The sequence below is a fragment of the Salvelinus sp. IW2-2015 genome, linkage group LG35 (assembly GCF_002910315.2).
Source record: "Salvelinus sp. IW2-2015 linkage group LG35, ASM291031v2, whole genome shotgun sequence".
Classification (NCBI taxonomy): domain Eukaryota; kingdom Metazoa; phylum Chordata; class Actinopteri; order Salmoniformes; family Salmonidae; genus Salvelinus; species Salvelinus sp. IW2-2015.
Window position 1 is genome coordinate 5,146,374 of NC_036874.1, and position 25,683 is coordinate 5,172,056.

Below are 25,683 nucleotides of genomic sequence, written 5' to 3' on the forward strand. Positions count from 1 at the left end.
GAGCCATGCGCAGCTTTTAGGAGTGAATCAAAACACACTTCCTTAACCAATCATAGGGCCGCTCAGGCTGATGTAATCATCCCACACAGACACACCACCTCACAGAACCTCTCTCTTCTCTCTCTCTCACGCGCACACAGACGCCAGTCATGCACAGACACCATCAACTTTTCTATCAGGCTACATTCTGAATAAGCTTTCAGATTTTTTTGAGTAAAAGTGAAAATGATCATTTAAGAGGGTGGGGACAAGGCGAAAGAAGCCGTCGTTTTAACCTCCCAACATGTTTTGAAGTTTCAAGTGAGGGCTTGTTTTTTTCTTTTTTCTCTCGTGGTACAGCTTTGAACTTTGCAGCTCAGAAATCTCTCTCACGACAGCGCAAGGCCTCATTACGGGCTAAATGAAAACCAAACTGAGTACTTGAACTTCTCGTGGCCTCCCCTCGAGTCTAGCTTTATGCCAACATTCTTTCTCTCAAAAGAACAAAACACGGAAACTTTGTGTTTTCACTATTTCCGTTCACCCCCAACCCCCTATTTTTTTGTTTCTACTGCAATACTTAATACCACACTGGACTGGACTGGACAAAGGCTCTCGCCACCACCGCACCGTCTGGAGTAGACATTTAGCCAATGGTCCTTATAAACATCACTCTCATCTCATTGGGTCAATATCTATACTACAAACACTATGCTGAAGGAGGAAGGAGGATAATGGAGGTCTTAAAATAACAGTTCCCTTCCTTCCAGTGTAGGAAGCAGGAGCAGGAAGCAAGCCATAGTGGTCAGGGAGGATGATTTAGGGTTTACTACTATTGCCATGTTCAAAACAACAGGGAACTCGAAACTGGGAAATCTCTGACTTCGACTTCAGTGCGTTCAAGACAACTTCGGAATTCCAAGTCGGGAACTCAGGCCTCTTTCTAAAGCTCCGACGCTGAAGATCACGACGTCACGATTCAACCTCGATTTTTCAGAGTTTTCCAGTTTGTCTTGAAAGCATCATAAAGCCTTAAAGAGATTTGGGCTATGGCAGGGGAGGGGAGGAAGAGAGATAGAAAAAGAGTCCATGCCATAAAAGCCCCTTAAATTGAAATTGAAATTGACAGAGAGAGAGAGAGAGAGAGAGAGAGAGCAGAGAGAGAGAGAGAGAGAGAAGAGAGAGAGAGAGAGAGAGGAGAGAGAGAGAGAGAGAGAGAGAGAGAGAGAGAGAGAAAGAGAGGAAGTAGAGAGAGAGAAGGTAGTAAAATGAGAATGGAGAGAGAGAGCAAAGAACCTGAGAGAACGCGCACAAAGTAGAAGGGGAACAAGATATGTTGATGAGAGGATCTGCAGAGAAGAAATGGAGAGAAAGCTCTGCCCCAGAGATACAGGTGTGCAAAGCCTTGTATGCGTACATATTACACTATCATTTGATTAAAGTACTGGCGCCAGCATGTAAGATACATGTGCATCGCTCATATTTGATACTCTTCTACTTCTTAGTTTTTATATTCCATGGTCTCTCTCCCCTCCTCCTCAACTATTTGGCTTGATCTACTGGTGATATTAGTTTTGCTCTCTCTTTCCTTTCTCGCTATCAAACTATTTTTTTTCTCTATCGAACCTACTTTATTTGTGTAACTCCTCGCCTTTATTTCTTTTTCACACTTTAATTTCTTCATTTGTTGCCCTATTTAACTATTATACTGATTCGATTCTGTTTCTTATATACCGCTAATTTCGTAGTCTCTTTCGATCGCCACTTTCTCATCTCTCCACCCCTATCTACTCAAATTTTCACTATCTTTTCCCCCTCTACTTGTCCGTACTCATTTCTTCTCCTAACGATCTCTCTCATCATCTCACCTTTATCTCTCTTCTACTCTACTCTCTCTCATCCCTCAGACTCTCTCATGAGTCTCCTCTCATCTCTCTCTCTTCTCCTCTCTCTCTAACTCTCCTCTCTTCTCATCTCTTCTCTCTCTCCTCTTCTCTGCTCTCTCTGCTCATCTCTCTCTTGCTCATTAATCATATTTCAACTTATAAGAGGGCTTTATTGGCATGGGACTCTTTCTCTATCTCTCTTCCTCCCCTCCCCTGCCATAGCCCAAATCTCTTTAAGGCTTTATGATGCTTTCAAGACAACTGGAAACTCTGAAAAAATCGAGGTTGAATCGTGACGTCGGTGATCTTCAGGTCGGAGCTTTAGAAAGAGGCCTGAGTTCRCGACTTGGAATTCCGAGTTGTCTTGAACGCACTGAAGTCGGAAGTCAGAGATTTCCCAGTTTCGAGTTCCCTGTTGTTTTGAACATGGCAATAGTAGTGAAACCCTAAATCATCCTCCCTGACCACTATGGCTGCTTCCTGCTTCCTGCTTCCTACACTGGAAGGAAGGGAACTGTTATTTAAGACCTCCCATTATCCTCCTTCTCCCTTCAGCATAGTGTTTGTATATAGATATTGACCCAATGAGATGAGAGGATGTTGAAAGGACATTGGCTAAATGTCTACTCCAGACGGGGTGGGGCAGAGCCTTTGTCAGTCCAGTCAGTGGGGTATTAAGTATCTGAAGTAAAACAAAAAAAAAGGGGGGTTGGGGGTGAACGGAATAGTGAAAACACAAAGTTTCCGTGTTTTGTTCTTTTGAGAGAAAGAATGTTGGCATAAAGCTAGACTCGAGGGGAGGCCAACGAGAAGTTCAAGTACTCAGGTTTGTTTCATTTAGCCCGTAATGAGCCTTGCGCTGTCGTGAGAGAGATTTCTGACTGCAAAGTTCAAAGCTGTACCACGGAGAGAAAAAAGAAAAGAAACAAGCCCTCACTTGAAACTTCAGAACATGTTGGGAGGTTAAAACGACGGCTTCTTTCGCTCTGTCCCACACCCCTCTTAAATGATCATTTTCACTTTTACTCAAAAAGAATCCGAAAGCTATTCAGAGCTGCAGCCTGATAAAGTTGACTGTGTCTGTGCATGACTGTGCGTCTGTGTGTGCGTGAGAGAGAGAGAGAGAGAGAGAGAGAGGGTGTGTTTGTCTGTGAGTGTGTGTCTGTGTGGGAATGATTACATCAGCCTGAGCGAGCCCTATGATTGGTTAAGGAAGTGTGGTTTGATTCACTACCTAAAAGCCCATGGCTGTAACCCTTTGTGAGGGAAGCAGAGGGAAGTTGTCAGCTAGCCGGACTGGAAATAGTGCCATCTGCTTGCTTTGTCCTGCACTAGGCAGAGGAGAGGAGATTATGTGACAGGTACCATAACAGGCAGTCGCTGACAGAGAGGAAGGACCTGTGCTGTACTATAGTCTTTTTTTCGACCAAGTTGTGGAGAGGGTTGTTCATCTGTGTGTGTTCTGTGCGGAGGCAGGCTCACTCCAAAAATGCCATCGTGCTCTCCGGACTGCTGCCTATTACAGGCCGTAGAGGTAAGCTCTTAGAGACATATTTAACCGCTTTCCCCTTTTTCTCTGAAGTCTGATAAAGGTTAGCTGAGACGAGGGTCAAAGTATACTCTATAAAGGTCGAAGATAATTTGTATTTTTTTTAAGATATGACGAGCGAGGAGGGAATATTGGAGAGGCTCAGAATGAATCGAAGCCCCCTTGAAAGGAGAAATAGTTTTTTCTTTCTTGGCGAAAGAAGATATGWTGTTCTGTTGTAAGGCTTTGAATTTGTTGAAGCTATAGCTGGAGAAGGGAAGGAGAATGTATTTTTATAAGACATCATGTTCAAAGTGCGTACTGTAGCCTAAGTGGGAAAGCTAAGAAAGATAAATTCCTACTAAAATCTCTTTGGGAGAACCAGAGGAAATAGGATCTGTGCTCAGACGGGGATTTATCAGGGTTTTATCCATTGTTTCTATTAATGCGCTATATTRCTCTATACAGTATCTTTCTATATAGTATATTTCAGTATCTTTCTATACAGTATCTTGTTCTATACTGTATCGTTCTATACACTATTTGTCTATACAGTATCTATCTATACATTGTATCTCTATACACAATCTTTCTATGCAGTATATTTTTATACAGTATCTTTCCATACAGTATTTTCATGTACTGTATTTGTCTATACTGTATCTTTCAGTGTTTACAGTATCTTTCTATACTGTATTTCTGTACAGTGTCTTTCTATGCATTATCTTTCTATGCATTATCTTTCTAAACAATATCTTTCTATACAGTATCTTTCTATACAGTATCTTTCTATACCGTGTATTTCTATACATGATCTTTCTATACATTATCTTTGTGCCTAATTCTGTCAGTGGATAATCTCTATGGAAACAGGTGGTGTGGATTGAAGGACTAAAACAGTCCCCTTAGTATTTAAGCTTGAAGTATGATTCTGATGAGTGTCACATTTATGTTTTTAGAACCTATATTTTCCCACAAACCGCTGCCAGTGAGAATGGATTGTATATGTCTGGTATGCTCATCAAACACGCATGGTTATGAATGGAAGTAAATTAGCTCTTGGTACTATATTGCAAATGTTGTGCTATCTAGTTATGCTTTCTATGTAAAACTATGCCTGTCTACGCCTGAACTATGCGTCTCATCTATCTGAATTATGTCTGTCTGCCTACGAGCTTGTGTCTGGGAATAGTTCTAACATGAAAGGGCCTTTTCATTCCTCTTRTAGWTTATAAAKATTTTCAGCGAGGACGGCATGGGGAAAGTAGTGGAAATACCAGCCGACATGACTGCAAGAGATCTTTGRCAGCTCCTCGTGTACAAAAGCCATTGTGTGGARGACAACAGTTGGGCACTTGTTGAGCATCACCCTCTRCTCGGACTAGGTAAGTGGCAACCTGGTGRGCTGGATGSGTGGGCTGGTGGGCAGGCTGGCTGGCAGGACATAGCCTAGCGCTCCCTCCCCCCTRGGCCCTRGCTCTGTGAGAAGCCAACTGGATAATGAACATGTTCTCCTGCTCATGTTAAWGTCAACAGAGGTCTCGCTATGGAAACCAAGAGTCATCATAAATAATAGATAGCCTACATCTGTAGCCTATATTTTCTCTTGTATATCATTATTTTGGTTAACAGTCGTTAGCTGCCTGTCTGTGCCTGCTCTTAGTCTTTTAGACGGTTTCAGAGTCTGGTGTATATGCACCTTATATAGTGCACTGCTTTTGACCAGGACACTATGGGCCCTGTTAGAGGAAGTTCACTATGTAGAGAATAGGGTGCCATTTGAGATGCAGTCTGAGACACGGGCTCTTAGTGCAGGCCAGGAACCCTCCTGACATCACTCTCCCAACCTTAGTTTGTTACCGTACCTGAGAACGGTATATCGGTCACTTACAGTTGGAGAGAGAATGTACCATATGGTCACGTGTAATATATGGTAGTAATATGTATATGGTAAGAGATGTTCTTTATTATCTAATTCTAGACCAGGAGTAGCGATCACTGGATCATTACAGTACCTTGCTATGCTAGTTACTTATAACTAGTCCCCCCCCCCCCCCCATGCTAGTCAACATTTGAACAGGGACTTTACTTTGGGTTATACCATAGCCGACCAGGATAACGCTAGTCTCACTGAATGTTAGATTCATTGAAATTAGGTTGTGTAAGTCAAGACGTGAACGCTTAAATTGGCGCATTGCGTATTTGTTAAGAGTTCTGAGAAGCAGAATGCTCCAAACTTCAGCCCCCTAAGGAACGAGCAATTATAAAACACAAGTTGTGTCTGAGCTTATATCTTCATTATAGCAGATGGGTAAAATGACTACTGTATTTCTGGGATGTTTAGGCCTAAACACTGAAATATAGGCTACACAATATGTATGCACAACATAAAGGTACATTATATGCAGTATTATTTTCAGTAATTATTTAGGTATGTTGCATGTTGGAGAGGGTGTAGTTATATTGATTGTGTGTCTGAATTATCCAGGTTTTGAAGTTTTTTTAATGAATTGCTTATAAACATCAATTCCTTTCGATATCCTGAGCGCATTATAGTCCAAAGGAAATTGCATAGTTATTTCAAATCTTTAACGAATAACATTATTGGCGATTAGAACACAACACTATTACATATCTGAAGCACAGGCCTCTAAAGCTCTTAAATACCGTCACATGATCTGTTCTGATTGGTTTGTTGTGCGCCTGCCAAACCGTGCTAGTGCAGTAGGGATAACCAGTATAATTCACCTCTACAATGGCAAAATTCTACACGACTTTGTGCATCTCAAATGGCACGTTTTTCTTATAGTGAACTACAGGGCACTATATTGCACTATAAGGTGCCATTTGTACGCAAACTCCTTCGTTGTTAAAGGAACCAGGGCTGATCTGACCTTTAGAAGCCGCCTGAATGGAGCTAGGGCAGGCTTCTATGGTGAGTCGTCCACTAGAGGCAAGGCAAGGTCACTCTTCCTAATTGCTCCTTATCTGACCAGGGTTGTCCAGATGGGCCTTGTATAAGAATGAATCCCGCCAATTGTATTGTGCTTTCCCAACCTTGCTCCCAATCCCTCACTAGGAGAACTAGGAAAGAGGGAGCACACAGATCCAAATGGAGAGGGTCCCTGACTCCCTGGTATGAAGAAGGCTAACGCTTCTGTCATTACTTGAGTCATTCTTCTCTTCAGAATGGGTCCAGAGGAGATAGTGAAAGACAACCCCACAATCAGTGGGGGTGTTTCCTTAGAGAAGAGAGAGAGAGAGAGGAGAGAAGGCCACTGTCAGTCATCGGGTAATAGAGATAGCTGATAAGAATAATGGCCAATGACCCTCCCTCAGCTTCCCCCACAAGGTTATAACCTCTACAGGCTTTAAGCTAGTGAGTCAGGGCTTGACTGACTCATGGTCAGAGAGAAGTGACTCACCAAAGAGCCTCAGTAAAGCAAGGTAGAGGAGGTACTGGATTGGCTCTCCATTTTTTGGATATAAGTGGACTGGAATCCAACCAGGTTGCAACATCAGTATGAAACTACACACATAGTTTTCGAAAACTTCCACATTGTCATTTTCCTCTTTCTCTCTCTCTTAATGGTGAGAGTATCTTACTGTTGTCCAAGAAGCCTGGCCCTTCCTCCCAGTCCCCAGTGTCTCCTTTCCTGCTGCCAAAATCTATTTAGGAATCCTGCTTCCACAGTTGGATGTGAAACATGTGTTCCTGCAGAGAGAGCAGGGGCCAGGCAGGGTCAGTGGTCCAGGCAGACAGCGGGCTGTATAGCATAGCAGCATATCCCACTAATTGTTTGAGAGAGGGGGAGTGAATGTATGCTCAAGACATCGACAGAATGGGGGGAAGAGGAATATAGCAGGGTGGGGGTCAATTCCAGTCAATTCAGAAAGTAAACCAAATTCCAATTCCAAATGTTCATCTTTGAAAATGTCAGTGTACTTGCTGAATTGTGCTGGAATTGAAATGGAAACTGACCCCAACCCTGGATATAGTAAGAATGCTGATTTGTCTGCAAGTTTTGGATAAGATAAGGGTGTGTGTTGGGTGGAGGGTTAGGGAGAGGGGGTGGCAGAGTAGCGGGGATGGTTGATGGTGAGAGGGGTGTGGGGGTGGGGGTGGTTCATAGGCTGAACTGCTTGTTCTTTCATCGTTTGCCTTATACACACAATGTTCAGGAAATGAAAATTAAAACTTTTTCTTGTTAAAGACATGTGATATTGTGTCCTTATTGTAGGCTTCCATTTGGTAACTAGCTCCTTCTCTCTCTCTCTCTCGAACAGAGAGGTGCTTGGAGGACCATGAGCTGGTGGTACAAGTGCAGGCATCCATGACCAGCGAGGGCAGATTTCTGTTCAGGAAGAACTATGCCAAATATGAATTCTTCAGAAATCCCTTGGTAGGTTGTTTTTTTGTTCGTTTGTTTCCAAAGAATCCCAGAGCTCGCCTGCAGAGTTTTTCCTTGTCCTATTTATATTCTCCACATGTGTAAACAGTTACATCAAGCTGAACAGCCTGGATGTTATTTTTTGTTTACAAGCAATGCATTTCTTAAATGAGTGGCGAATGTTTGGTTGTGCTTGTTATCACATCCTTCCCTCACTTTATTGTAATGTACCCACTCAAAAAAATTAACAGATTGTGATAACACTGTTAGACTGGTGGCTATAACTGTCCTGGACTCAGAAAGGCTAAACCAGGGTCTGGGAAACTGTCCCTAAACGTACTTATTTAAGAAACAGTTTGAAGCTAGATTGAAAAGTTATGAGACAAATGTTATTGTTTAATGTTTTTCTTCATTTTCATTTTGGAAAAGGGATTAATTTAATGTCTCTTGGCGTTCCACCTCCATCCTTCTGATTTTCCTTTTACCCACAACCTTCCCTTTCTCACTTACCAACAGAATTTCTTTCCCGAGCATATGGTTGCATGGTGCCAGGAAACAAATGGTGCAATCCCACCATCTCAACTTTTACAGGTATGTACCGTAGAACCGTAAAGACTCCACTACCTCAGCATACTGCGTACTTCAGTCTTTGTTGTGTACTGTGTCTGATCTCCTTCAAAAACTCACCTTTGACCTCCTTGTGCATGTCTTGTCAGAGAACACGCTGTAACACTTGATGATCTGTTGACATACGAGTGTCTCTGCACATGCAGGCCAGGTGTGCCTAACAGAAAGACAAACAGACAGACAGACATTACAGCTTCTGAAGGGAAGCAACTGTGAGAGGAGAGTAAAGGAACGTACTGAATGTTATAGCACAGCACGTCAGGCCATCATCCTCCCATCCTGCACCAGGCAGCACAGCGTAGATGCATGGTGCCTTTAAAGACCTGAGGCTCGAATGGAATGAAGTTTACATGTTCAGCCTGCAAATATAGTAGTGTGGCTTGGGGGCGCTATTTTCACATCCGGATGAAAAGTGTGCCCAAAGTAAACTGCCTGCTACTCAGGCCCAGAAGCTTGGATATGCATATAATTTGTAGATTTGGATAGAAAACACTCTAAAGTTTCTAAAACTGTTTGAATAAAGTCTGTGAGTATAACAGAACTGATTTGGCAGGCGAAACCTCGAGCACAATCCATCCAGGGAATTTTTTGTTGTTGAGGTCAATCTGTTTTCCATTGGTTTTCTATGGCAAGGCCMTTTTAATAGAAGTATTCTTGCAGTTCCTATAGCTTCCACTATATGTCAACAGTCTTTAGAAATTGGTTGATGTTTTTCTTTAGAGAAATGAAGAAGTAGCCCTGTTATTTTCTTGTGTCACTCCAGGTGCACTCTAATGATTTGGTGCGCCCGACCTGGAACGTGCTTTCTTTGTTTTCGTCCGGTATTGAACACAGTTTATCCCGTCTTAAATGTTATCGATTATTTACGTAAAAAAATATCTAAAGTTGTTTGAAATGTTTGGACAAAGATTACAGGTAATTTATGAGAGATTTTGTAGTCATGTAGCATGAGTTGGAACCGGTGTTTTTTTGGATCAAACGCGCCAAATAAATGGACATTTTGGATATATAACGACGGAATTAATCGAACAAAAGGACCATTTGTGATGTTTATGGGACATATTAGAGTGCCAACAGAAGAAGCTCGTCAAAGGTAAGGCATGAATTATATCTTTATTTCTGAGTTTTGTGTCGCGCCTGGCAGGTTGAATTATGATTGTCTGTCCTTGTTTGATGGGGTGCTGTCCTCAGATAATAGCATGGTTTGCTTTTGCCGTAAAGCCTTTTTGAAATCTGACACTGCCGCTGGATTAACAACAAGTGTAGCTTTAATTTGATGCATTGCATGTGTGATTTCATGAAAGTTTAATATTTATAGTAATTTAATTTGAATTTGGCGCTCTGCCATTTCACCGGATGTTGTCAAATCGATCCCGCTAAAGGGATTTGATCCATAAGAAGTTTTAAAAGAGCCATGACTGGAATCCATCCACTATGGCAGAAAGCTTTTAAAATGATACAATCCCTGACATGGTCAGTTTTAAGGAGCAGGCTGGGGGCGGTTCCAGGAATCCAGTCGGAATCAAATCAAGTCAGATCATAAACAATGGATCACTTAAAGGTGCACTGCTCAAAAATTGCTACGCCATTTCCTGGTTGCAAATTTTTTAATAGTTAGCCTAGTCATTGTGTAGAGAATCACTGTTCCATCTAAACCGCCGTGAAATATATTTTCCATAACCAAAAATCTAGTATTTTCAGCTGTTTGAAGCTGGTGTACAAAGCCAGAAGTAAAAGACGCAAAAGCAGAACTTAAGAACGGGAAGCATAGAAATGGCACACATAAAACACATCTACCGCTTCTTAGACTTGCTTTCAATGAGAATGTCAGATCCTTAACTCACATTTCTATGTCAATTTGATCGGGTCTTCGAAAAGTGACATATTGCAGCTTTAATTAGTATCTTGTCAGGTCAGGAGACAGTGTCTGAATGTGGCAGAGAGAGTTCTGTATTCTGCAGGGCATGTTAAAACCAGTAGGTGCTTATCTTATCGCTCCAGTCAGTTCTTGGAACAACTTGCTGTCAGAATCAGAACTCCTTGTTGAATTGTCTGTCTCTATAGTGTGTATGTGTCTTGGTTGATACTGTTACGCAAGACATAACATCTGTCTGAACATTTCTCTCCCATGTTTAAGGTGGCTCATAAAAATTGGTCTCACAAGAATGCCAAGATTGTTCGTTATATAAATGTTTGTTTTCTGGCTAGGAAGGAAGGCGGTGGAGGGTTATTTCTCCGAGACCCATGAACATGATGATATTTGATGATGATAGCCGTGTGCTAAGGCCTTCTTCTCTCTCTCTCCTCTCAGAATTTCTTGAACTCCAGCAGTTGTCCTGAGATCCAGGGCTTTTTATACGTGAAAGAGATGGGCAGGAAATCCTGGAAGAAGCTGTACGTGTTCCTTAGACGCTCAGGGCTTTACTTTTCTACAAAAGGAACGTCAAAGGTACATGGCCTTCTCTCTTCTACGGTATGCTTAGTACATTTACTCTGTTAGTATTATGCTTGTATTGCCGAATCCCTGAGCCAATATCTCACATTTAAACTGCGCTAGTAATAGCCTACAAAGTCTAATACTTTAGTTGTTAGTTAAGAGGCTGCTTGTCTCAATCATCAGTGTACATACTTGCTGCTCAGTTGCCTGCCCTCTCTATGTCCCATACAACCACACAAGCTGCTATTGATTTGAGTGGAGCTCTGCTCTCTGCTACCTACAGGCTTAAGTTTCTTCAGGATGAAATGACATCGGTTATTGATTTGTCCTCCACAGGAGCCCAGGCATTTACAGTTACTAGCAGACCTGGAGGACAGCAATGTCTTCACAGTAACAACAGGCAAGAAGCTACACAGTGCGCCGACAGACTACGAGTTCTGTATAAAGGTACGTTCAAGAGAAAGAAAAGCCTCTGCACTCGAGGCATTGCAAGRCATTCAGATGCTCATATGTTGTCTATTATTCCGCTGTCTTCTATGGAGGACAAGCTGTCTCCTATTACAGTTATTGAACAGTGTCGTGTCTAGACTGTCTGCTTCCCAAATGGTGCACTATATAGGGAATAGGTTGCCATTTGGTAAGCATCCTGTATCTTGCTGAGACATGCCTGACAAGAGGCAGGCCTCGCTGCCATTGTGTGCTCTGTGTTGACCCACTTTCTGGCTATATAATAAATGGATAGAGAATGAAACTAAAATCCAACAAAATCCTATTTTATTCTGCAACATGATCAGGGTTCCTTTCTAAATGATTGGGCTCATTGCTTCGAGTAAGAAAAATAAATGCTGCTCTCATGGAATGGCATGCTTTGAGCACTCCCGAAAAGTGCTATTTGCATGGAAAATATGTATGCCATATGCTGTATTTGCTATATTCCTATTGTTTACGTTTTTGTTGGTGACACTTTGGTATCTGGATAATTTGCAGCTGTTTAAGTCTATCTAATTGTGTGAGTTTGATCATGTATCCATTAGGCCCATGGACATTTTGAATCATCACAAATTAGATTGAGCAATAAAAGCCCCACTCGTGGTCTTCTTAAATGAAACTTGTTTTTGACAGTTTGGAGCACAATACCACAGAGGAGTTTAGAAGGGAGCAAATCAAACTTTTATTCCGTAGGCTGGGATCCGCACTATGCAGCTGTTGAGTGCATTTTTTCACTCACTGTCCACTGGTTGAAAAAAACAATGATTTATAGGCAGCTTAAACTTCTTCAATTCAACCATTATTGAGTTAAAATACACATATACATTTGTGAAGCCATCCACAACAACCACAATCCGTAATGAACAAATAGCTAATAGAGAGAGCAGCAGTGTGATTCACATCAATGTGCTATGTACAATGCCTTGCAAACTATTCATCCCCCTAGGCGTTTTTCCTATTTTTTTGCATTACAACCTGTAATGTAAATTGATTTTTATTTGGATTTCATGTAATGGACATACACAAAATAGTCCAAATTGGTGAAATGGAGAAGAAAAAAAATACCCCGGAAAAGTGGTGCGTACATATGTATTCACCACTTTTGATATGAAGCCCCTAAATAAGATCTGGTGCAACCAATTACCTTCAGAAGTCACATAATAAGTTAAATAAATTCCACCTGTGTGCAATCTAAGTGTCACATGAGTCGATATACACCTGTTCCGAAAGGCCCCAGAGTCTGCAACACCACTAAGCAAGGGGCACCACCAAGCAAGCGACACCATGAAGACCAAGGAGCTCTCCAAACAGGTCAGGGACAAAGTTGTGGAGAAGTACAGATCAGGGTTGGGTTATAAAAAAATATCTGAAACTTTGAACATCCCACGGAGCACCATAAAATCCATTATTAAAAAATGGAAAGAATATGGCACCCCAACAAACCTGCCAAGAGAAGGCCGCCCACCAAAACTCACGGACCAGGCAAGGAGGGTATTAGTCAGAGATGCAACAAAGAGACCAAAGATAACCCTGAAGGAGCTGCGAAGTGCCACAGTGGAGATTGGAGTATCTGTCCATAGGACCACTTTAAGCCATACACTCCACAGAGCTGGGCTTTACGGAAGAGTGGCCAGAAAAAAAGCCATTGCTTAAAGAAACAAATAAGCAAACACGTTTGGTGTTCGCCAAAAGGCATGTGGGAGACTCCCCAAACATATGGAAGAAGGTACTCTGGTCAGATGAGACTAAAGCTTTTTGGCCATCAAGAAAAACGCTATGTCTGGTGCAAATCCAACACCTCTCATCACCCCGAGAACTCCATCCCCACAGTGAAGCATGGTGGTGGCAGCATCATCGGCAGGGACTGGGAAACTGGTCAGAATTGAAGGAATGATGGATGGTGCTAAATACAGGGAGATTCTTGAGGGAAACCTGCTTCAGTCTTCCAGAGATTTGAGACTGGGACAGAGATTCACCTTCCAGCAGGACAATGACCCTAAGCACACTGCTAAAGCAACACTTTAGTGGTTTAAGGGGAAACATTTAAATGTCTTGGAATGGCCTAGTCAAAGCCCAGACCTCAATCCAATTGAGAATCTGTGTTATGACTTAAAGATTGCTGTACACCAGCGGAACCCATTCAACTTGAAGGAGCTGGAGSAGTTTTGCCTTGAAGAATGGGCAAAAAAAAGTGCCAAGCTTATAGAGACATACTCCAAGAGACTTGCAGCTGTAATTGCTGCAAAAGGTGGCTCTACAAAGTATTGACTTTGGGGGGTGAATAGTTATGCATGCTCAAGTTCAGTTTTTTGGTATTTTTTCTTGTTTGTTACACAATAAAAAATATTTTGCATCTTCAAAGTGGTAGGCATGTTGTGTAAATCAAATGACACAAACCTCCCCAAAAAATCTATTTTAATTCCAGGTTGTAAGACAACAAAATAGGAAAAATGCCACGGGGGGTGAATACTTTCGCAAGCCACTGTAAATATCAATAATATGTGATATCCGTATTGTCCGTAGGCTACACCACTGCTGTCGTCTTTACCTCCAAGCATTTATTCAAGTTGGATAATCTTTGGACTGTAGCCTACAAAAGCCCATTCCTGCTCTTTTCCCGCAATACATCTAACGCATTTGGTGTGTCATCATAGTGGTCTCAGACTTGCTCAGGCAGAAAAACTTTAACGTGTGCCTTTTTCAATGCTGATTTAAATGTCATTGAGACAACAAAGGTATCAAAGAATTTCTGAATTTCAAAGTAATCCTAGAAGTAATCATCTAGTTTTTCAAAAGTATCTGATTACAATATTTTTGCTTGTAACATAATGGATTTGTTTTTTTCTTTCTCACCAACCCTGAACAAGATCAACTATCATCTCATGGGATATGTCAGTGTACGAGGGAGGAGTGTTTTAGTACAACCATACTGTCTGAATGGTTGTTTCTAATGAGGTGTTTGTTTGGTCTCTCTAATTGGTTGTTGTGTGTTAATTGACAGCCCAACAAGAGGACTGAGCTGAAAGAGTTGAGGATGTTGTGTACTGAAGACGAACAGAGCAGAACGTCCTGGATGACAGCCTTCAGACTCTTCAAGGTACCAACGCCATGGCAACAAGCCCTCAATACACTGCAAAGTAGTGCCTCAGTTATACCAGAGGGTTGTATCAGATGCAAGTTCACTTCACAGGGGTTGTTGTGAGAGTCACTTATACCATGCTAAGTTGAATACTATCTATCTTTATGAATTTTATGAATATTTTGGAAGGTTTGCTTTTCTTTGGGTGAAGTCAACCAATAGCTAACTTTTTCATTTGTGGATACTCTCATTATTCTTCACAGTATGGAATAGTCCTCTATCAGAACTACAAGATTCCTCAGCAGAGAAAAACTCTGTCACACTTTTCAACACCAGTGGTAAGCCTCTCCTTTTAGCTCCTTACTGCCACCATGCCAGCCAAACTGTTGTTTACATCCAGACTCTTTCTCGGTTGTCTTTCTTGACTCTTTGTGTCCTCTATTTCGGTGATTCGAACCAGCGACCTTTRGGTTACTGGCCCAACACTCTTAACCTCTAGGTTACCTGTCCAGTGCATTTTGAGAAGGAAGTGAGGAGAGAGGGGGACTTCAATGACAGACAATTGAGAAATAGCCCTAGTACTGTAACAGGGCATTTTCTACATTGGAATTGTATTGGCATTGACACTGCTTTGTCTCCCTCTAGCGGAGTGTGTCTGAGAATTCTCTGGTTGCCATGGATTTCTCAGGAAGGATAGGCAGGGTGATCGACAATCCCTTGGAGGCCCAGAGCGCTGCCATGGAGGAGGGTTATGCCTGGAGGGTGAGTCTCTTTCTACAACACTACTACAATGTTACTATTCCAATGGTTCTACAACAATAATGCAACCTTACTACAACGTAGCTACAGCAATGTTACTACAACCTGACCACAATGCAACTACAACGTTATTAAGATATTACAATGCTTATATGACCTTATGGTCTGAAAGAAGACTTACTGCTGTTGGTGATTTAGAAATAATCCGAGCAAGAGTGCAACAACATTTCTTTGAGTCATGCTTGTCACAAAGATATCATGCTATCCGTCACACAGCTGTACCAATGGAGTAAGAGCCTTTTATTAACAAACTAATCCATGTTTGTTTGTTCTGTATCTCAGAAGAGAAGTCAACGGATGAACATTCTAGGTAGTCCCAGTCCACTACATCCCTGTTTATTAAGCTCAGGTAATTCAACAACATAAATTTTCATAATCCCTCTGTTATTTGAGTTGGCTACATTCTGTGTAGATAAAAGCCTTGTTCCTGTCCTAAAGCTCTCCTTTCCTCTTCCACTTCCAGTTATTCACAGAACACAGCTGTGGTTCCATGGGCGCATAACGCGAGAAGAGTCCCATCGAATGATCCACCAACAAGGCCAGGTGGACGGGTAAGACTCCTCAGTCGCTCCTCAGTTTCTGCAAACACACAGCCAACCTGTTATTTAATTGGGATTTATTTGATTATTGAAGTGTCTTGCATCTTCAGAATGCCCAGCCCACATGCCAATGTATGTTGGATTTAAATTTGTAAATTTGACAGATGTTGAAGTTTTCACCAAAGACTGATTTTCCCCCTTTTCTGCTCAGGTTGTTTCTGTTGAGGGACAGTCAAAGCAACCCAAAGGCCTTTGTCCTCACACTGTGCCATCACCAGAAAATCAAGCATTTCCAGATCTTACCGGTAAGTGAGCTTTATCTTGCCTCTGGGCTTCTCTCTTTGATCTCCCCATCTCTCTTATGTCTACAGGCTCTTTTTAACTTTTGTTGTTCATTACTTCCTCTTGTTCTCACCTGACTGTTGTCTCTATGGTCCGTCCTGCAGTGTGAAGAGGACGGCCAGATCTTCTTCAGCCTTGACGACGGGTCCACCAAATTCACCGACCTGATCCAGCTGGTGGAGTTCTACCAGCTCAACAGAGGAGTCCTGCCTTGTAAACTCAAGCACCCCTGCACCCTCGTAGCCTTATGACCCCTCCTGACCTATGACTTGACCGGACTCTGCCTAAAAACAAACTCAAGACTTTTTCTTTAGGAGAAGCTGAAGTGATGAACTCATGTTGTTGTTGATGTGTCATGAGCTGCCAGAGACTGCGGATGGGACAGGACYGAGTGGTTGGTGGGTTAGGACGGACGCTAGTGGACTTCAGTGACCTCTGTGTTCCGGAAGGAAGAAGGAGATAAAGAAGCAAAAATAAAAGCAAAAAGATGCACCACGTTGTTATTAACTCTTATAAAATAAACATTTTCAAGTTTGTATTCATAGTCACCAATAAGCTCTGATCCACTGACACGGTTTAGTGACAGTTTATGAGATCAAAGGAGTTTTTATTTTCCTTGTACAATCATCAGGACTTTGTTTAGTCTGGGCCACTTTTTTACATAATGAAAGTATTTTTTTGTTACAAATCATCTATACTACAACCTTTTTTTTGAAAAGCTGATTGTTTGGCGCTTGTGAAACTGGGAACAGGCCTTTCCACACTGACTGAAGAAGAATTCCTCTACTGTCTCATTCTTCTCGTTACCAACCATGGCAAATCCCTCCTGTGATGGAGGGATGGATGGACAATCTGATATTCGTAAAAAGAACATCACGAGACAGATCACGAGGCCAGCTGTCTCTGTCAAGCTGTAGGAAAGGAAAGGCTGGACCTGGTAACTTAGGATGGAGCTGAAGGATACTCAAGGACTACACAGGATCCATTCATTCCACTCTCATAGGACTTTTCTTAATTTCTTTCTTTCTTTCTTTCTTTGGTGACCTCACAGGCTTTTGTATTCATGACATTTTAGTACTGCATCATCAAATGTGTTCTTAGTCCGTTTTAGTTTCTTATCAGTAGTCTGGAGCGWATAGATTTCTAACAGTCACACAACAACAACTAAATCACTACATCCAGTTCAGTGTTAAATCAATCCATCATTAGCTCCACCATCCGCTGTTCCACATGAACTTCCCCCCCAAAATATAAACTACTACAGGTATTCATTCACTCCCCGTCTCATCCACTCTTAAGTCCACGTAATAGATAGCTGTTGAGGTCCACGCTGCTAGCCTAGTCCTATACCGTGTGCTATAACCAACCCTTCTATTGTTGGCTACAGTACGTATTCAGAATGGCACTAGGCTACCATGCTGCTCTTCAGGTCATAACAAGCAACATAACAGCTCTGCTCTTGGGTCTCTCTTGGTGTCAACGCAATAATAATCTATATGTAAAACATTGGAAAGCATATGGCCATCTTGTGGACTGTAATTCCATGTTGTAAGCTCTCTGAAGACATGGTTATGATCATATGACTAAAATCTAACAGGCCACTGGGGCGGGAGGTTGCAACACTTTTATTTTAAACCCACCTGTTTGCATTCCCTCCGTCAGAACACAGGGAAATATAACCACTACACCAACCTCTTGTGATCCACTAGAGGGATCTGACTAGCTCAGAGTTGACGTGTACAGTCCAAGGTCGGTCTGTCTGTTGTGCTGTCTGTAGAATMSAACTYGAATCAATCGACTCYTCTGCTYRGAGGACCCATCTTCTTAATCCAAGGGTGCYTCCCAAATGGCACRGTATTCCCTACAWAGTGCATTACCTTACTTTTGACTAGGACCCATAAGGCTTTGGTCAAAAGTAGTGCACTATATCGGGAATAGGGTGCCATTTGGGARMSACKCCAAGTCCATTKATTTTGGACTTGTTGCTTTTCTTTTCCATGATGTGATTGAATGATTGTTTTTCGAACAGACACTGTGAAGCCCTAGTAATGGATGATGCCCTGAAGTGGAAGGGTTTTTAATGTCCAGCCTTGTCCAAGGTTGCAGTGAACACACAGATTTGTAAAGATGCTTTTACCTGTAACGCAACATTAAGAAAGAGCCATCTTTTTATTTTATTTATGGTGTCTTAAGCTAGATAGATTCAGATACAGAATATTAGCCACACTATCTACAAGTTCTGCACAATGACATTTCAAAAAATAAGATGCAATGACTCAATCATTTCAAGTATTGTTTCACAAATGTATTTATTTACCTGGATGTGAGTGATTACTTGAAATGTAGCTCTTTTCTCAGCGCTGTTCGGTACTGTTTTATCATTACCATGGAATGATTGAACCGCGTAATTATTACATAGCATCTATTACATAGCTTATATTTCATTTCTTGCTTTTTATGTTTGAACACTCAAACTATTTTATCACCAACACTTACTATGAAGTAACGTTGAAAGCAAGTGGTGTTCCCTAATGTCATGGTTTTCATTCCAAATTGGTCACTAATAGTCACTAATATTTCAGTCACAGTGCGTTTCACATCGATATTCAGTTTAATGCCTTTCTCTCKTACATTCTTCTACATTTAGGAAATCTTTTCACATGAACCCCTCAAGAATATTTCAAACACACAGGTTGAATTAGATTACATATATTTTTTACCTATTTAAACATTTGACATCTTAAGTGTGACGTTCACTGATAATGTCAATCAAATTAATTTAATATCTAGATATTTAATTCATGAGTTGATTTTCAAATACACACTGTTTTTTGAGCTGTCAGTTCAGTTGCTCTGTCCCTTTCATTACAGTTGTCTTCCATTTTACAGAACTTTCACTCCTTTTAAACTTTGCGTTAATCAGAACTTTGTTTCTTGTGTCAGAAGTGAAGCTATACCTTTACAATACTTGAGCCACAATTGCAAAAAATGAATTGGTGTATAGTACGTTAAATAGCCAAATCTTTTCCACAACAGCGTGCTATGCGTATTATCCAATTAGATAGGCTTGGATGTGATGGTACCACTAGATGCCCACTGCAGTACCTTTTCCATGGAATTTTGAGAGTAACTTCAGAGCTACACTTCACTGTTTATTGGGTGTGACCAGAGCCATGAATATATAATATATGTTAATGTGGGGCTCTGGGTGTGGTATCATTATGACTATACAATGAGCAGGTTAGGTGCCAAAGCTGCTTACTTCTCCTTTGCTAAATTCGGTCAAAACGTCGGACAACATATCTTCCCATCGGTCATAATGATTTCAGTAGAAATCAGTTAGGATTGCCTCCTCCGATGGTAATCTTAGCTGTACAATGTTATCTGCAACTCATGTAAAAGTTGTGTACTGAATCAATGTACCATATTAMCATATGAAACCATGTAGATACAACACTGTATTTAGGTTACAGATCACTATTATTACCGCATTGGCTTACTCTTAACTACTTATGAAATGAAGAAACTTGATTTATTTTTATAATTTGGTTTAATGTGCATATCGAGTTTATTTCTTAAATGTTTGTCATGTAAAAACCTCTTCACAAATGTCTGTAATATTGAAATGTTGCTGGTATGGAACTGGAGTTGGCTTGGGCATACAGTGTACATCTTTTCATAGTTCCTGCAYGTCATCTTAAGCTACTCAGACATCACTGACTTCTCAACACTAACTGTTTAGGCCTGTTAGATACAGATAGATGGTGTTTTTTGTATTCAGAGGCGACTTCTCTCACATAGTGTCTTGCTATGAACTAGTAGAATGTTACTAGTGACATTGAATCACCTGCAAAGTAGTGAACTGATGAAAGTTAATTAAGTAAATGTACTTTTTTATATTTCAGAGAAATGAATGTAACTGGGTTGCTCAGGGTTGACATGGAGCCTGTTGAAAACTGGTCATATCATCAGACCAGTGAGATTTTGTATGTGCGACGWTGTGTAGTTCTGTTGATCAACTTGGGGTTAATAGTATTTCACCAAATAATTTTTTCTTTAGTAASTAGTTTGGCCTTTATGATGTTCTTTCAGAATACCAGTAGTTTCTCCCAAACAGTAGTACAGCACAGTTGATGTAAGGTGTCCTCTTTTCTKTTGTGTAAGTCTGTTTGTCTCAAGAAGCCTAAAACGCAGCAGGTGCCTCTGATMACCTTTTTCTCTGCACTAAACTAGAGCTGACTTTGGACCGTTCAMGGGAACCTTTTCCAGTGATCGATAATGACTCTTGTGCTTTGCATATATTGTCACAATGCAAGATACAGTGACTGTACAAAGGAGTAAAGCAAATATATATAAACGATGATGTATTTCAGGGAATGCAAAAAACAAGAACCTGTTTCTCTTTTTAAGAGAAAGATCCTGTATTCATACTGTGCTTTGCTTCGATCTGTAAATAGCTGAATGGCTTATATCTTAATTGTAACCTTTTCAGGTATTTTTGTACAAATAAGGGACTGATATGTTCTGTTTATTGTAATTAGAATAAAACATTAATACATTGTTATTTATTTAAGCAGCGCTGGTATTGTCTTGGTAGAGAAGTTTTACCTTTTTCCTCATTACTCAAATTACCTTGAGTCCTAATCAAGGTAATTACAAATGCATTTAAATCACTGTATTCTATTTGRAAGTCATTCTGTTTATTTTGAAAACTATTGCAAATGCTAATTATTATAGATGGCATACAAATTCCACTGCAACTTACCATGAGTTTAGTTATATATTTTCATCTACCGGTAGCTATCATAAATGTCTGCTTGAAATGTTCAACTGTACATTGGGTTATACTTCACCCTGTTTGCCCACTTGAAAGACAACCACTACGAATACCGAATCAAATACTCTACTTAAATGGGAAATCATCCGTTGAAACAATAGCAAAGCATATTCCCCCACTATGTTTCAGTAAAAAGCTGTGGGATTGGGCTGGAGTAACCACTCTCAAATTCATAGACAGAGCTATGGATGCAAGGACTGACCATCCATGATATCAAAATTATAATTTTAATCATGTTTTGAGGCCATGTAGTTTGTTTACATTTTCTTTGTTCACAAACATTGGAGTAAAACAAGCTTATACTTTGGGTTCTGATGGGGTACGGCAGTTGAACTAAGCTTATGAGGCATTTATAWGCTATATTCTTCAAGACTCAGTGGGAAGCTACATATCATTAATTTCTCAGTCCAAAAATGGATTGCCCCTTTAAGGGACAAACGTCATGAACTAACACATTTCACATTTTTAAGGATTGTTCACATGTCCCAACAATCAATATTCATTCAAAAGCYTCACAGATGTTGGCACAAAACTTGGACAGTTTACTCGATACAGACCTAATTCTGCGTTAATAGCATCTTGTAAAGTCGTAAATACAAGCATAGAACTGTAAAGAAAAATCCACTTGACCGTCCCTCCAACTGGTAATTACTAGGAAACTGTTCTATTATCCCTGAGCTCCGACTTCTCCCATGCTGAATTCTGACATAACCCACTAAGGAAATTACCTCTATAACAGAATTTTCGGGAGTTAAATTAAACAAAACATTATTTATAAAAAGCAATCTATTAATATGGTTGGTGAACACAATCATTTGTTTGTGAGCACTATCTGTACTTGTAGTTTATGGTTGATGCAGCTTTTTTGCCATTAGCCAAACAATGTTTCTCAAGTTCAAGGGGGGTGAATGCGTCTAACTCATATTTACAACTTCACAATTGGTAATTACCACCTTGCCACTTGGTTATGAACGCAGCATTAGAATGGAGCAATCATCCAGGCCCCATAAGAGGATGTAGATAAAACAACATCCTGGTTATGCAGATGAGAATTGAGATGTGTCATTTTATCAGGCAACATTCGCTCTGAGCTAACGGGTAGAGCTGCCACTTTCAAGGAGCGGGACTCTAGCCCGGAAGCTTATAAAAAATCCCGCTCTGCCCTCCGACGAACCATCAAACAGGCAAAGCGTCAATACAGGACTATGATCGAATCMTACTACACCGGCTCCGATCGGATGTGGCAGGGCCTGCAAACTATTACAGACTACGAAGGAAAGCACAGCCGAGAGCTGCCCAGTGACACGAGCCTACCAGACGAGCTAAATCACTTCTACGCTCGCTTCGAGGCAAGTAACAATGAACATGCATGAGAGCATCAGCTGTTCTGGACGATTGTGTGATCACGCTCTCCACAGCCGATGTGAATAAGACCTTTAAACAGGTCAACATTCATAAGGCCCATTATCCCAGAAACCTTAGACCCACTCCAATTTGCGTACCGCACCAACAGATCCACAGATGATGCAATCTCTATTACACTCCACACTGCCCTTTCACACCTGGACAAAAGGAACACCTATGTGAGAATGCTATTCATTGACTCCAGCTCAGACTCAGCTCACCGTAGTGCCCTCAAAGATCATCACTAAGCTAAGGATCCTGGGACTAAACACCTCCCTCTGCAACTGAATCCTGGACTTCCTGACGAGCCGCTCCCAGGTGGTTAGGTTAGTTAACAACACGTCCACAACGCTGATCCTCAACACAGGCCCCTTAGGGGAGRGTGCTCAGTCCCCTCCTYTGTATTCCCTGTTCACTCATGACTGCATGACTCCAACACCATCATTAAGTTTGCTGATGACAACAGTGGTAGGCCTGATCACCGACAACGATGAGAAAGCCTATAGGGAGGAGGTCAGAGACCTGACCGTGTGGTGCAAGGACAACATCCTCTCCCTCAACGTGACCAAGACAAAGGAGATGATTGTGGACTACAGGAAAAGGAGGACCGACTACGCCCCCATTCTCATCGACGGGGCTGTAGTGGAGCAGGTTGAGAGATTCAAGGTATTGGCATCCACATCCCCAACAAACTAACATGGTCCAAGCACACCAAGACAGTCGTGAAGAGGACACGACAAAACCTATTCCCCTTCAGGAGACTGAAAAGATTTGGCATGGGTCCTCAGATCCTCCAAAAGTTTTACAGCTTGCACCATCAAGAGCATCCTGACTGGTTGCGTCACTGCCTGGTATGGCAACTGCTCGGCCTCCGACCGCAAGGCACAACAGAGGGTAGTGCGTACGGCCCATTACATCACCGGGGCCAAGCTTCCTGCCATCAAGGAACTCTATACCAGGCGGTGTCAGAGGAAGGCCTTAAAAAATTTCAAAGACTCCAGCCACCTTAGTCATAGACTTCTCTCTGCTACCGCACGGCAAGCGGTACCGGGACACAAAGTCTAGGTCCAAGAGGCTCCTAAATAGCTTCTACGCCCAAGCCATAAGACTCCTGAARAGCTAATCAAATGGCTACCCAGACTATTTGCATTGCCCCCACTGCTGCTACTCTCTGTTATCATATATGCATAGTCACTTTAATAACTCTACCTACATGTACATATTACCTCAATTACCTTGATATCGGTGCACCCGCACATTGACTCTGTACCGGTACCCCCCGTATACAGCCCCGCTATTGTTATTTACTGCTGCTCTTTAATAATTTGTTATTCTTATCTCTTACCTTTTTTATTTTTTTTATTAAAACTGCGTTGTTGGTTAAGGGCTTGTAAGTAAGCATTTCACTGTAATACCTGTTGTATTCGGCGCATGTGACAAATACGATTTGATTTTTATCTTGCTTAAGATCTTTCGTCAGAATGGCATCTGGCCAGTCTGTAAAAACAAAAATGTGTATTTAAGCATTAACATATCCACAGAGCCTAGAGGATGCATAACCATATGTATTTTGGAACTAGTTTTAGCTTGTTGACAATGGGTTGAGTCTCAAATATTATCCCTGGAGGCGTAAATGTCAACATAGTTCGCACATTTGAGTTAGAGTTAAATCAATAAACCAATCAAATATCATCCAAAAATGTATACCAAAAATGAGTCATAACAAGGTTTAAAAGTAGTTTGTAAACTTTAAATTACTAGTTTATAAGTCTGTACTAAACAGTTATACCACATTGGTTGAAATTATGTTTGTCAGTAAGCTGCTTGCCAAAACCCAAGATTATCAGGCTTTACTTGTAAGTATTAACAATAATATCAATTAACAATATTAGTTATAACAGTGCCGTTCAACAGGTAGCTAGCTGTGTGCTAAGCCTCTGTGTCTATCAGGCTGTGTGGAAAGTGAGTAGGATCTCATGAACTCCTTGTGAATCAGCCCTTCCTGCCTGTGCACACTGCCTTCGCCATGAAGAAACTTCATTTATTMTAGTGATTTTTATAATTTGGTTTAATGTGCATATCGAGTTAATTTCTTAAATGTTTGTCATGTAAAAACCTCTTCACAAATGTCTGTAATATTGAAATGTTGCTGGTATGGAACTGGAGTTGGCTTGGGCATACAGGTCCTAATCAAGGTAATTACAAATGCATTTAAATCACTGTATTCTATTTGCAAGTCATTCTGTTATTTTTTGAAAACTATTGCAAATGCTAATTATTATAGATGGCATACAAATTCCACTGCAACTTACCATGAGTTTAGTTATATATTTTCATCTAGCTGTCATAAATGTCTGCTTGAAATGTTCAACTGTACATGGGGTTATACTTCACCCTGTTTTCCCACTAGATGGCAGACAACCACTACGAATACCGAATCAAATACTCTACTTAAATGGGAAATCATCCGTTGAAACAATAGCAAAGCATATTCCCCCACTATGTTTCACTAAAAAGCTGTGGGATTGGGCTGGAGTAACCACTCTCAAATTCATAGACAGAGCTATGGATGCAAGGAACTGACCATCCATGATATCAAAATGATAGTTTTAATCATGTTTTGTTTACATTTTCTTTGTTCACAAACATTGGAGTAAAACAAGTTCATACTTTGGGTTCTGATGGGGTACGGCAGTTGAACTAAGCTTATGAGGCATTTATATGCTATATTCTTCAAGACTCAGTGGGAAGCTACATATCATTAATTTCTCAGTCCAAAAATGGATTGCCCCTTTAAGGGACAAACACCATGAACTAATACATTTCACATTTTTAAGGATTGTTCACATGTCCCAACAATCAATATTCATTCAAAAGCATCACAGATGTTGGCACAAAACTTGGACAGTTTACTCGATACAGACCTAATTCTGCATTAATAGCATCTTGTAAAGTCGTAAATACAACATAGAACTGTAAAGAAAAATCCACTTGACCGTCCCTCCAACTGGTAATTACTAGGAAACTGTTCTATTATCCCTGAGCTCCGACTCTTCCCATGCTGAATTCTGACATAACCCACTAAGAAATTACCTCTATAACAGAATTTTGGAAGTAAAATTAAACAAAACATTATTGATAAAAATAAATCTATTAATATGGTTGGCGAACACTATAATTTGTTTGCGAGCACTATCTGTATTTTTTGTCTATGGTTGATGCAGTTTAAGGGGGGTGAATGCATCTAACTCATATTTACAACTTCACAATTGGTAATTACCACCTTGCCACTTGGTTATGAACGCAGCATTAGAATGGAGGCAATC

General features: G+C 41.0%; 1 pseudogene; it reads left to right on the forward strand.

The window, feature by feature from the left end:
- Positions 1-20,680, forward strand: part of LOC111958825 (growth factor receptor-bound protein 10-like) — a 79,147-nt pseudogene extending 58,467 nt beyond the window's left edge.
- Positions 20,681-25,683: the final 5,003 nt, after the last annotated feature.